The following is a 14,452-nucleotide window of genomic DNA, read 5'->3' as shown; positions in this document are numbered from 1 at the left end:
AAGGAGCTGTAATTGTGGGGGTTTCTTTCGCTGTCTCGCAGGGACCTGCTGGCATACCCGATGACTCTCTCATGTCCATCCTGTATCTGAGAAAGTACGGCACCGAGTCCATGAAGGCTACCGTCTGTGTACAACAAGAACGGTTGATCGAAATCTGCATAGGCCAAAATCGGGGCTGAAGTAAGGGCATTCTTTATAGCCTGGAAGGCCTCCTCTTGTCTCTGGGCCCAAGGGATGTACTGGGTCTTCGGTACTCCGGCGATCCCCCTCAGCAGCTCATTCAGGGGACCCGCCACCTTCGCGAAGTCTTTGACAAACCGGTGGTAGTACCCGGCAAGCCCAAGAAAGGCCTGAAGTTCTCTCACCGTGCGAGGGACTGGCCACATCTGGATAGCAGCCATTTTTTCTGGTGAGGGTAGAACTCCATCTTGTGACACTATGTGGCCCAGGTACTCGATCTCTCTCTTGAAGAGGTGGCACTTCTTTGGCTTCACCTTCAGGTTATGAGCCCGCAGTCTTCCAAGTACCTATCCAAGCCGGGCAAGGTGTTCTTCGAATGAGGCCGAAAACACAATGATGTCATCCAGATAGATCAGGGTAGCCTCAAAATTTAAGTCTCCCAAACACTTTTTCATCAGCCGTTGGAACGTGCCCGGAGCATTGGAGAGGCCGAAGGGCATCCGGTTAAACTCAAACAGTCCCATAGGGAGGATGAAGGCGGTTTTTTCTCTGTCTTTCTCTGCCACGGCTACTTGCCAGTATACGCTTGCTAGGTCCAGGGTGGAGAAGTACTTGGCTTTCCCCAACGCTGTCAAGGATTCCTCGATGCGGGGCAACGGATACGAGTCTCGAACAGTGCAGGCATTGAGTTTCCTGTAGTCTACACAGAACCGGATGGTCCCATCCTTTTTCTTGACCAGCACGACCGGGGCTGCCCAAGGGCTCTGACTACTCTGCACCACTCCTGAATCCAGCATCTGCCTCAGTAATGTTTTCACCTCTTGATACATCTTGGGCGGGATATGCCGGTATCGTTCTCGAATTGGACGAGCTTCTCCGGTCGGTATCTCGTGCGTGATTGCTTCAGTACATCCGAAATCCTCGGCGTGACGGGCGAATGCGGCCTGATGTTCCCACAGCATAGCTTCTATTGCTTGCACACGCTCAGGGCCCAGAGCCTTCACATCCACTTCCATTTGATTAAGGATGACCCGTCCACTCCACTCCGGGGATGGCATCTCTTTGGCCCCCACAGCAACTGCTAGGGTCCACCCCACACCTTCTTTCGGCGATAAAGACATCTCCTTCTGACTCACCACTTCGCCCTTATGTAGGTACACCAGGGCCAGATCTGTCCCTCGTGGCAAGGTGACCTCCCCGGGGCCCACATTCAAAGCTCTTATGGGGATGTGTCCTCGCTGGACCACAGCTACTGTACGAGCTATCATGACTTCTTGGTCCACTCCTCCGCCTACCACAGGCTGAACAATCACTTCCAACCCGTCAAGGTTGCGATGCGTCCCCACTGGAAGGTATACTATAGTTTCTCGCTTGGGAGGCAGGATTACAGGTTCTTTACCAGGAGCCCTGATGACCCCTACTGTCTGATAGGATGGCACACTCTTCTGCGTCCCACAGACGCGGATCAGTCGTTGAAGAGCTTCTTGAGTAGGCTTATGTGTAGTAGCCTTCTTGCAATATCCAGGTCCCCGTTTGGTAAACATAAACCGATCGAGTTCACGTAGGATATTCATCCCCAGTACGACAGGCACATCTTCTTTGATAGGCTCAGGGACTAGCAGGATCCCTTTTATCCCCACTTCTTGCCCACAGATTCAAATATTCATCCACACGACCCCTGTGACCGGGATCGGTTGTTGGTTGGCGGCAAACAACCGGATCAATGTCTCTTTTTCTGGCTTGGCCAGGGCCTGGAAATGCTGGCATCGTCATCACTTTTGACCCGTCATCTACCAGGCAATCCACTAGAACTCCCTCAAATTCAGCACGTAGGATGGGACTCCCAGCAATCAAGTGTTCGTTATGATATGGAGCGGCCTCTCTCCTCGCCTCCCCCGCAGAGTGCCGCACTACTGCGGGGGTTGGTAGTTTAACGGCGGCTTCCGCTGGCCTTGAGTATAGTTCCGACAGTCTCTGGCAAGGTGCCCCCGTCCTCCACATTCCCAGCATTGGAGATGCCTCCTCCTCACCGGGGGGTACTTCGAGCCTGTCCTCGTGCCTCCGATGCCTGACGGGAGGGGGCTTGCTCCCACTGATCCCTTGTCGGTCGGGCTGAAGAATGGTTGCATGAGTATGGTGGGTCAGGCTCTTGTAGTTCCCCCACTCTTCGCTCCATCTGGGTCAGTTTCTCTTGCACGTTAACAAGGGACCGCTGCAAGTCTTGCACTACCTGGACCAGCACCTCTTGATGGTTTGGGTCCCCTCTGGAATTGGCGCCCTGGACACGCATCACCCCAGACGCATAGCTCTCTTCTTTACTTTGGGCCACTGTTTCCGCCAGGATTTGACGAAACGTAAGGACCGGATCTGCCCGGACCCGTTCTGACATTGCTCGCCACAAGGATGTGTTGTGCAGTCCCAGAATGAATTGCTCCCGGAGTATCCGGTGTTTAGAGCCCATGCCGTCAAATCCATCTGCCTCCTTTCTCTGCACCTCTGCTAACACTTCTTGCAATGCTGTTGCATACTGAGAAATTCCTTCTTCTTCCCGCTGCAGCCTAGAGAAAAATTTGGCGCGAAGGTGTCCCGCGCTAGCAGTCTCGCCGTAGATTTCTTCCAGGAACTTCACTAGCTCCTTCAGGGTACTACGGATGAGTTCTGGTTGTAGGCAGACATTTCTACGGGCTTTTCCCTCTAGGGCAGTTAACGCAATGTCCACTTCAAGGTCTGGGCTGATGTTATAAATCTTCAGGGTGCTTTGCAGCCGGGACACCCAGTCTGACAGTGGCATATTCTCGCCGTCAAACTTTTGTAGCACACTAAATATGGTGCCCATAGGGAGTGTCCTTGCAGGGGTTCCACCAATGCCCACAGCATCCCCATTAATGTTAGCATTCCCGCCATTGCTGTCTGCTGCCTCCATCCTAGTGACAGTGCCCTGCTCGCAGCGCCACTTGAAGCGATGGCCGGGTGACCAACACGGTGCAGGAAGACTACTGTACACAAGATGAGGTGCAAACAACAAAAAGTAGATTTATTGGGAGGCAAGGAATGAAGTGGGTGAGAAAGATGCAAACAGGGGTATACAATGGCAAGAGACACTTTACAAGACTTATACACTTTATCTTGTCCGTAAAATATCACAGTGCTCCGGCTATTAAAGACTCAAAATATGTCTCACAAGTAAATTTAAACAATAAACAAATAACGATGCTACTCTACATATAACGTCCCTGGCCTTTACTAAGCAGGCCCCACGGCAGCTGTGTACTGACTACTGAAGCCTGCACTAGGCCCTAACAGGTGCACCAAACAGGAACAGAGTCACGGTGATGTTGGGGACTCAGCTCCAGTCCCAGGGGTCCCCCAGCAGTCTAATATGATGGTGCGCACGGCCCTCTGTCAGCTCTGTGAAACGTGGTCTTCTCCTTGCTTCTGGATCCTAGGGATGCTCCTGGAAACTGTAAGTCCCTTTCTCAGTATCTTCGTGGCTTCACAAACTAGCACAGAACAGCCACCTTTGCTGTACCCGGAAAAGTCTTGCAAATTTCACAAGTACACTGCGTCCCAGGCTGTGGGACCTTTCTTGTAGCAAACAGCACACAGTTCTCTCTGTAGCCGCTTCAGCTCACACACGCAGTTCAGGCTCAACTCCTCCCCTAATTTTAGGGCAGTTCATCTTCACAATCTATAGCAGGGAGAAGCAGAACATTCCAACACACCAAACAAGGGGGTGCTGTCTCTTAAAGTGGCAGCGTGTTACTGTCCATAACAGTATCACCCTCTTACACAGTATCACACAGGATAGGATTAGATACACGGCTCAGCAGACAGTATCATAGAGGATAGGATTAGATACACGGCTTAGCAGACAGTATCACACAGGATCGGATTAGATACACGGCTCAGCAGTCAGTATCATACAGGATAGGATTAGATACACGGCTCAGCAGTCAGTATCACACAGGAGAGGATTAGATACACGGCTCAGCAGTCAGTATCACACAGGAGAGGATTAGATACACAGCCCAGCAGTCAGTATCACACAGTAGAGGATCTTTTCAAACTAACATGACAATTGCGCTTTTTCCACCTTTTCTGCACTAAGCTGCTGAAGAACCTCTTTATGGAAGAGAGAGCTTCCTAGCAGTCACTATTGAGCGTTGAGTCCGGCGCGCCCTTTAGAAGCAGATTATATGAAGAAATGTTCCCGTCGGAGCTAATATATATGCAGGTAGAATAATGGCGTTTACTGAGGGAGACGAGAGGGGCTGACAGCTGCCACACAAGGTCCCGAGTCCTCCCCTCCGCCGCACTCGCTGCGCATTATGATTAATACGGATCTCACAAAGTTCCTTTGAAAAGTCATTAAGGCTTCATTCTGTGGATTAAAGGCAGCGAGGTCCTTTCATGTCCCGGCGCCCGTGGTGCTCCGCTGTCTGCAGAGCTTTCTGCTCCATCCTCCTTTCTCCTATTTCTTCTCGGCATCTTTGAAACCAAAACTCTTATCCCAATAAAGACAGTGGACGCGGGGGGCAAAACGCGTCAGCGCCACCGGGGCACGGGACTAACGACTACACTCCTCAGGTGGTCCGAACAGTCCGGAGTCACTCAGGACAACCAGGATTACCGAATCCACCTTCACTCGTAATAAAATGTAGCCGAGGACCGAAACGCGTTACAAGAAATAAGGCGAGAAATGATTTAGTGGCTAAATTTATCATGAAAAGAACTAAAGCGGAAACCTTAAAGGGATTTGATATAAATGGGATATTACTAATGATGATGGGACCTGCGGGAGATTGCACGGAGATCAAAAACACTGATCCCTGCCAGGGGAACAGTTGTTAAAGATGCCAAGTTACCGAGCACGTGAAGCAGTGAGGATCAGTAGATCTGGATATTCTGGAGGGCATGAGGATCCGCTGAGCTGGAAATAGCAGACAGCAACTTACAGCTGCAGAGAAATGCTTTGTAATGTATGTTGGTATGGCAGAGATGAATGTGTAGACAGGACCTTGGAATAGCAGAGCCAAGGCTGCAGACAGCATCTTACAGCAGCAGAGCAAGGCATGTAGGAATTTACCTTTGTATAGCAGAGATGAATGTGTGGACAGGACTTTGGAATAGCAGAGCTGTGAAGACAGTGTCCAGCAGCAGCAGAGCCATGTGAACGGACAGGTCTATGATGCAACAGAGTCGAATGTATAGTCAGCACCTTGGGATTTGAGAGAGTCATATAGGGTGACAGTTACCTTACAGTAGTAGAACCGAGTGTGCGGACTGCATCTCGGAATAACAGAGCCGAGTCAGAAGACAGGCATCTTGAGTGTGTATACAGCACCTAGAAGCAGTAGAGCTGCGATGGCAGACAGGCACTTGAACTGCAGAGTTGATAGGCACCTTGATGTAGCAGACCTGAGTGTGTGAGCAGCACCTTGGAATGTCAGAAGCTACCTTTGTAATAAATGCATCAGAGCCCAGAGGTAATGAGCCACCCCAGGTTCCTGGTTGTTACAGTGGCATTGCTTTCCTCACGGGGAGAGTGATGTCACGCTTGGAAGAGAGGAAGGATCCCTTTCATTAGATATCACAAGTATGCAACATGTTCACACTCCAGGCCAGAAGGGGGAGCTCTGATCCAGTTTATGGGTGGCTCCCCTATATATATTCTGGTCTGGAGGGAAACAGAGTCAGTGTCTGCCAGAGACAGGAACTGATGACAGTCTGTCAGAGGGACAGAGGAGAGAGAACAAGAGGGGCCGTGCAGCCACAAGGGTGCTGCAGCTCCTGAAAGGAAAGAGATATAACAGACAGCTGGACAAGCCTAAATACCCAGAGGGGGCATGTATCCACCTGAATGTGTCTTAAAAGGCTTGAGTATGTAAGATGCCGGGGCCAGGGCTGTAGTCATGGCTGACAGACACCCCTGTGTCGCTCCCTGGCCCTCTCCCAGTACACAAACATGTTTTCTTCTCTGAGTACCTCGGTGCTGCTTCTCTGCGTCATCTGGGATCTCCTGGTATGAGAGTGTATTCTCTACCTACAGACGGTTCCACAATTAAAGAGTCACAGTCCGGCTTCACTTTAACTTCAACTTCTTTACTTAACACAGCATTATCCAGGGCACAGTCAATCATAACAATTGGCAACGCTTTCCCTTGCCTCTCCTCTCTGCCGCTAAGCCTGTCCCCAGGATGGTTCATTTCCTCCGGTCCCTCAGTGTCCTCAATGCCAGAATTCCTGCTTCTTGTGGGGGTATTTTCTGCCGTTTCGCCCCGGTCCTTAGAATAGCGGCCCACGCAAAAATCTGCCACATCTTGGATACCTTGCTCCCGTTCTGCTTAGCCTTCTTCCCGTAGCACTGCAGTCCCACTTATACTGAACCGTTATCTCTGGTGTCGCTGTGCTTCGTACTGTACTCTGGCCCCCTGGATACTGACTGCTGGGCCCACTCTCCTGACAAACGTTACGGGGCACAGTGGTGCCTTGGGCTAGCCAGCCCTGTGTTCCACACGGCGCCCCGATCCCAACTCAACTGACCAGGAACACCTTGCTTACTTATCCCACCGTGCCCCTCCTACAGTTAACTATTTGCTATCCCACTAATAATGCCACCATCTAGTGGCCAACTTGGGGTAATACTTCCCTCTAGCACTATTTGTAATGAACGGCCTGGGGAACTCACTTTCCCTATCAACAATAACGGTGCAAAACATGTAAATGGTAATACATATGGAATCAAGAAGTACCAATATTACAAAAGTGATAATACACCAGTGAGTGTAGCAGTATCACATTGCATAAATAAAGGACATTTGGTAAGACACATTAAGTAAATGTTACATCCCCTACAGAGATATGTTCTCAGAGGTGCGTTTTGAATTACCATGGTACCCCAAAATGTATGAGACCAGGGAGCCGGCCAGCGGAGAGAACAAACACACGGACCAGAGCTGGAGCCAGGATAGATGAATAACCCAGATATTCCAGATACAAAGCCAAGTCTTCCCACACAGGATACATGTGAGGAAATGAAGACCATTCTGACCCAATATGTCTCCAGAGTAATTTTTTCCCCAGGAAGTTACAATAATGCAAATTGAAGGAATTAGGTGTTCATATGTAAGTCTTCTATCAAGTGTAGCATCAGGGATCCATCCCAGGTCATGTAGCTTCATCAACTTTCCCTCTGTGGTCTTATTTTTTAGTTTTGGTCTGGAGGCTTCCTGAAGGCTCCATCACAGATGCAGTGTATCGGTTAGTTTGTCCCATCAAGACTTAGGCAAGTTTCTGGCTACCCCCACAAAATTCCATTTTTGGTTTCAGAACTTCCTAAAAGTTTCATCATGAATGTGCATGGCCTATTAACTTTCTTTCTATCTAAGCAATCTTCTATATTTTGGCCGAAAACATGTTTTGAGACTCCATCAAAAATAAGGTTGCAGATCTTATTGTCATATGAAGGCTTAGGTACAGCATGGTCAGATTGCTTAATAAACTTTCCATCTTTGATCTGAAAACTTCCATAATGCTCCCTCACAGGTCAGGCTACATTGTCAATTTTAGACTTTTGTCCAAAAAGTTCCTTGAGGTTCCATCATAGGTCAGATGTCTCCATCGAGGTATGGCACAGATCATGTTGCATTTTTATATTCTCATCTTTCCATTTTTCAACATTAAGGCTCCATCAACTTTCCATCTAGCTGCTCTATCAATGTCACATCTATATGCCTCATCAACTTTTTATTTTTCGTCTGGAAGCAGGTCGATATTCTCGATCAAGGCTTAGGCAAGGTAAAGTTACCATTTTTGGTCTCAGAACTTTCTAATAATTTTATCACTAGTTTTCGTGCCCCAATAACTTTGTATCTTTAAAAAAAAAAGTCCTTTTGGTCTGAAACTTCCTTGATGCTGCATCACAAATTAATTTGTAGGTCTGTTTGTCCCATCAAGGTTTAGGAACGGTTTAATCTGGTTGTTCAATACATTTTTCATATTTAATAAACGTTTCCATTTTTGGGCTGGAAATGTCCCGGAGGTTCCATAACAGGCCAGGCTTCATCATTGGTACTACTTCATAACCAGAAAGTTCCTTGAAGCTCCATCAAAGGTCAGTTTTCCCCATTAAGGTTTAGGAGTGAATCATGTTGCATCATGAACTTTCCATGTTTGATCTGAGCACTTCCTAAAGGCTTCATCCCACCGATTGTTTGTATTATGAAGGCTTCTACCCTATCAATTTTACAACTTTAAACAACTTTGAATATTTGTTCTGGAAAGCTTTCTTGGGGCTTCACGACAGGTCTCTTTGTTTTATCGAGGACCAGGCAAGGTTATGTCTGGTTGCTTAATCAACTTTCTAATTTTCATCCAAAAATTGTCTCCAGGATCAATCATGGGTCACGCTGCATCATCACATTTATATTTTTCCTTTCGAAACTCAAAGCTTCATCACAGGCTCGTTTGGTGGTCTATAAGTCATACCAAAGCTTAAGCCACCCAAACACATTTTCGTTAGACCAATCCTTTTATTTTCCTGGGAGATGAGTTGCCATCACAGGTGTCTGACAGAACTCCCCATCCACTTACAAAATGTGAGTGTTCGCCAAGCTGTCTTAACGTTTATCGGGGAATCGGTGGACATAGCTCTCGGCTGCATGCTCTTTTGGCTGACAGCTGTCTTGTTTATGGTCACCTTATGGAACGATTTAGGTTGGTCATCTCTCTATCTTTAGTTTGAAAACTTGTAAAAGGCTTTTTTGCTGGTTAATTTTACTCAATCAAGTCTTATGCCCCATCACCTGTTGGTTGCAAAATTTTCTCAAAGCCCAATCATACATCAGGTTGCATCATGAACGTTACCTTTTAGTCCAGTAATCGTTCCTCAAAGTTCCATCATATGTCTTGTAAGGTCTCAGATCTGTTTGCCCCATCAGAACTTAAGCATGGTTCTCTTTTTTCTTTGATTGCTTGATTAACTTTCCATATTTGAGAAACTTCCCATCTCTGGTCTCGAAACTTCTTCAAGACCCCATCACAATGGTCTCTGTTTGGTCCATCAAGGCTAAGTCACAGTTTTGTCCAGTTGCTTGATCAACTTTCCATCTTTGGTCCGGTTGCTTTAACAAGGCTGCTTCAGTTATATTGTCAATTTACCTGCCCTGGATCCAGACCCGTCCTCCTTCCATCATCCATCCAGTCTGTGACATTCAAAATGATCTACTTGGAGGTGTTCTTAAGGAACCTCTTTGCCAGTTACGTTATTTGTTCCTATCGCAGAAGGGTCCATCTTGGGTCATGACATCTCCTGACACAATACTCAAATTATGGTATTCAGTTTGCCTGGCTCAATAGATAGATAGATAGATAGATAGATAAGTTTCAGTCTGGAATCTTGAATTTCTAAACAATCAGGTGGCAGAATAAATACACATTACAGTCAGGCTCCTATAATATCACTTGAGGAGTCAGAATAATATGAATTTCAGCACACTAAACACAGACACAGCACTTTATGTCGCCATCAATCTCGGTGGATAGAATTCTTCTGGTGATGACTGCGGCTGTCGGAGCAGATCCTAATCCAGCACAATAGAAAACGCTGCCCCTGAATCACGGTGACATTATATGTAGGAGATGCGACGGGCTCCTCCGTATCCTACATCATCACTGGGAGCAGGAGTGACATTAATGATCCGGGGTTATGGACGGAGCCATCATTTACTGTACAATACGAGGTGGATGACTGGAGACGCTGAATAATAACCAACACATGGCGCAGACCTTCCAGAAAGAAATATGGTCCCAATACAGAGGATTTATAGGGAAGGACGTAAAATTGTGGATGAAATTCAGCAGCGAGAATCGATTAGGGAAAGTTCTGTATGAAAATTACATAAAACAAACGCAACAATGTCTCCAACATCTATCTGCTGTCTCATTTATATCAGATCTTTCCTTCCCATCTTTCTTTTTTTCTCTCCTTCTACTTCTTTCACTTCCCTTTTGCCCTCCTTATTTCCCTTACTCTCTCTTCCTTCTTTCTTCTCTTCTTTCATTCTCCTTCTTTCCTTCATTCTCCATCTCTCGGTCTTTATTACATTCTCCTTCTCTCCTTCATTCTCCTCTTCTCTCTTCTTCACTCTTCATCTCTCTCCTTCATACTCCTCTAATCTTTTTCTCTTCTTCATTCTCCTTTTCTCGCTCTCTTTCTTCTTCTCTCCTTCTGACATTCATTCTTCATCTCTCCTTCGTTTTCCTTCTGTCTCCTTCATTCTTCTTCTCTCTCCTTCATTATCCTTTATTCTTCTTTTCTCCTTCTGTCTTCATTTTCCTGCTCTCCTTCATTCTCTCTTTTTTCCTTCATTTTCCTCCTCTCTCCTCTCCCCTTCTCTTAACTTCATTCTCTCTCTCTCCTTCATTCTCTTTCTCTCACCATTCTTATTCTCTCTTTCATTCTTCTCTCCTTCATTCTTCTTATCTCCTTTGCTTCATTCTTCCCACGTTTTCATTCTTCTCTCCTTCATTCTTCTCTCCTTCTCTCACCTTCATTCTCCTTTATTTTTCTTTTTTCCTTCTTTCCTTCATTCTTTTTCTCTCCTTCTTTCCTTCATTCTCCTTATCTCTCCTTCACTCCTTTTACTTTCTCTCTTTTTTCTGTCTTTCTTTTTCCTCTCCTTTTGTCTTTCTCTCTTTCTCTTTGTCATGAAATTAAGCTATAATCATTTTAGCCAGTTCCAGGAAATACTCGGTAATATCATCATTTTTTCCTAAAAGAACATTCTAGAACCATTCATCCTACGCCCGGTGTCATTAAACAAGTAGGACCAGTATCGGATCCCTGTGATGGAGCGCAGTAGAGCGTTCTCACTTGGTCAGGTCCATGTCCCCATCAGGTTGGACCTCCACCGTAAGGAATATTTATGTTATATCTGACAGATCATCCGTACATGTGACCAGATGGAATGTTCCTTTTACGTCCTTCTGATGATGGCTTCCTTCTCTAAGACACTTTATGGCAGGTTCTTGTGTCTTCTAGCTTCCCGGTGATGATGAGTCATGTGGAATATTCTGTAGTGAATCCATCATGTCCTGAAACCACGGTGGAGCCGGGCGGCAGAAAAATCTGAGCGCTTCATCTGTGCAGCGTATGTCTTTATGGGCCGTGGATGGTGGATCAACCAAGACTGACTCCACGGCTCTGGGACATATTTTTCTATGGTGACGAGAGGTCTCTGGATTCATGCTGGACACATGGTGTCATAGAATCTAACATTCTATGATTCTAAAAGACCACGTGTCCAGCGTCAATCTACAGAACTCTCGTCACTATAGAACAATGTGTCCCGGAGCCGTGGAGTCAGTCTTGATTGATCCGCCATCCACGGCCCACCAGGACATACGCTGCACAGATGAAGTGCTCAGATTTTTCTGCCGCCCGGCTCCACCGGCCTCATCCATCTGTTCCTGCCAACTCATATCTCCATGTGTCATCTTGTTCTGGAATCTTCTATCTAATATCTCTACCTGTATCTAATATCTTGCATCTAACTTGTACCTATTCCGAATCTCTCTGTTATATCCATCGTCCATCTCACATCTGTAATGTAACCCACATCTGGCTTTCAATCCTACGTTGGACTTATTTATCCGTCTACTACGGCGCTCGCACGGCTGTGTGCGGGATTGTTTGCTCCTGTTTGGCTGAACCACGTGAACGCAGTAATCCGGAGGAGGGTCTCGGGGGGTTTGGTGGATAGTCATGTCTCTACAGAAGGCATATAACGGTGACTCCATTATCCACTGATCACTGAGGATTCGTTATGTTCAAAGATGAGATAAAAGGTGAAAGTTATTTCATGTCCCTGCTCAAAAAATCATCAAAAGGCAAAATCTGAATATTCAGCGGGATCGTTATATTCTGTAATAACCGCAGAGATCCTGCAGACATGACATTAGAGGATTCATGTGGGAGAGGGGTGGTCTGTATATAGGGGCTCATATACGGTCAGGACACTGCACCTACAAGCTTTGTGTAAAGGGTTAATGTCCCTCAAGGATATATACCGGCCCCTGAATGCCCCTCTATGGTCGCACAGTGCACGACCGTGATACTTTCTGGTAAGGTGCGGTATATTCGGTGCTAGTAATGTCTTCTTTATTCACAGGTCCTGTCCCACATTCCCAGCGCTTCCATTACTCCTCAGGAGCGTGGGTTAAAATGGATAGGCTCTGCAGCCAGGAAGAGGTTGTCAACACGGGGGGCACTTACAGTGTGGGGCGGAATAATCTGCAGTACAGATCTACCGGCACCAAGGATGGAAGTGTTACGGGCATGACGACTTATCCCGGTACTGGGAATGTCACTGATATTGGGGCACTGTGGCAGGTATATGTAGGGGGCACTGTGGATGTCATAGTTATTGGGGTATTGTGGTTGGTATTTGTGGTGGGGGGCACTGTGGATGTCATAGTTATTGGAGCAGTGGGCCAGTATATTTAGCGGGGTACTGTGGATGTCATTTTATGGGGGTACTGTGGTTGGTATTTGTGGTGGGGGGCACTGGATGTCATGTTAATGAGGCACTATGAATGATATATGGATGGGGACACTGTGGATGTCATGATTATTGGGGCACTGTGCCTGGTATATGTAAGGGGCACTGTGGATGTCATGTTAATGAGGCACTATGAATGATATATGGATGGGGACACTGGGGATGTCATGGATAACAGCCGAGACTGAAATTTCCAGGATTTTTACACATGGCTCTAGCTCCAGAATGAATACACTCAGATTTTGTAAAAGTTATTTGTACATGAAGATCAGTAACGTCCATCCTGTGATTATCATGACTTTTTCTTCTTGTTGTTACAATTTCACTGTTGAGGAGTGTGAAGGATAACACTGGGGAGATCACTCAGATCCCACCGCTGCCACCAATGGTGCAGAATGACTCCAGAAGGGTCACACAGATCTAACCGCTGCCACTAGTTGTCAAGGATGATACCAGAGGGATCACACAGATCCCACCGCTGCCATCAGTTTGTCAGGGGACGCAACTATGCTGCCTCCAATCATCAGGGCAATTGACTAACGTGTGATGTATGAGGCCGCGGCTGCTTCCACTACTAGGCCAGTTATTAGGGAACTTACAGGGAGTATATGGTATATACAGTACACCTCCAATTCCAACGCATGGAATATATATATATACTCCCATATGCTCACTCAACGTAGGAAAGGAATCACATATTGGCTGCCACCACCAATCGATTATACGGGCTGATCGGACACCTGTTACAGATAGAGCATGGCTTCTAGGGTGCGGTTTACAGAACAAGAGGAAGAGCTATTACATCTTATATATTGATTCCAGAAAGATAGGCAGTGTTTATACAAAATATACAAAGGTGATACAAAATGGGAATAAAACAATACGATATATACAATTACACCAAAAAAAGGAACCACGTATTAGCTGCCACCACCAATCATTTGTACAGGCCGATTGGACACCTGTTACAGGTAGAGCATGACTTCTAGGGTGCGGTTTACAGAGCAACAGGAAAAGTTATTACATCTTATATGTTGATTCCAGAAAGATAGGCAGTGTTTATACAAAATATACAAAGATGATACAAAATGAGAATTAAACAATACGATATATACAATTACATAAAATAAAGAGGAATAATGAAAGAAAGAGTACTAAGCCTGGTCACAGAAATGGCTCAAAGCTTAGCAGAGGGAGGCACTCCGATTGGGAAAATGGAACACTCTAACATTGAACTATGTCTTCCAGAATGAGAAAAGACAGAAACCCAAACTTTCATTTTTATTAGCTCAATGATACACCCACATACCTCCCCTTCATGAGCCCATTTGGGGGCTGATTGTAGAATGGGCTACTTTGTCCAGAATTCCATCAGATCCCCAAATTACAGGATATCTTTGCCCCTGGAGGTACCAGGCGGTATAGTCATCATATTTCTTATCACGATATTATCTTTACATAGAGATGAAATATGACCTGGATAGCACCATCAATCACACCGTTATTAAGTTGGAGGGGTTCAGCGTGCCTTATGGTGATGTGAACTAATGCATTATTTTCGTCCTTTCGGAAAAATGCCAAAAATATATCTCCCATAAAAATCTGATTGAAACAAAACCCCAATATTCATCACTGACTACTGGCTCCCAAACATCTCAGAAATATCCTTTGATCAGAGGAAGCTTATGTATAATACGTGTATTTCCCAGCCT

At 46.2% G+C, this 14,452-nt stretch overlaps 1 protein-coding gene across 2 annotated transcripts in view; it reads right to left on the bottom strand.

Moving 5' to 3' along the window:
* LOC143808782 (L-gulonolactone oxidase-like) overlaps positions 1–14,452 on the bottom strand; it is a 171,579-nt gene that overhangs the window by 49,054 nt on the left and 108,073 nt on the right. The window lies entirely within an intron of this gene.

This window comes from Ranitomeya variabilis, chromosome 2, assembly GCF_051348905.1.
Source record: "Ranitomeya variabilis isolate aRanVar5 chromosome 2, aRanVar5.hap1, whole genome shotgun sequence".
Taxonomy (NCBI): Eukaryota; Metazoa; Chordata; class Amphibia; order Anura; family Dendrobatidae; genus Ranitomeya; species Ranitomeya variabilis.
Note: the sequence above shows the minus strand (reverse complement) of the source record. Positions and strands in the feature narration are given on the sequence as shown.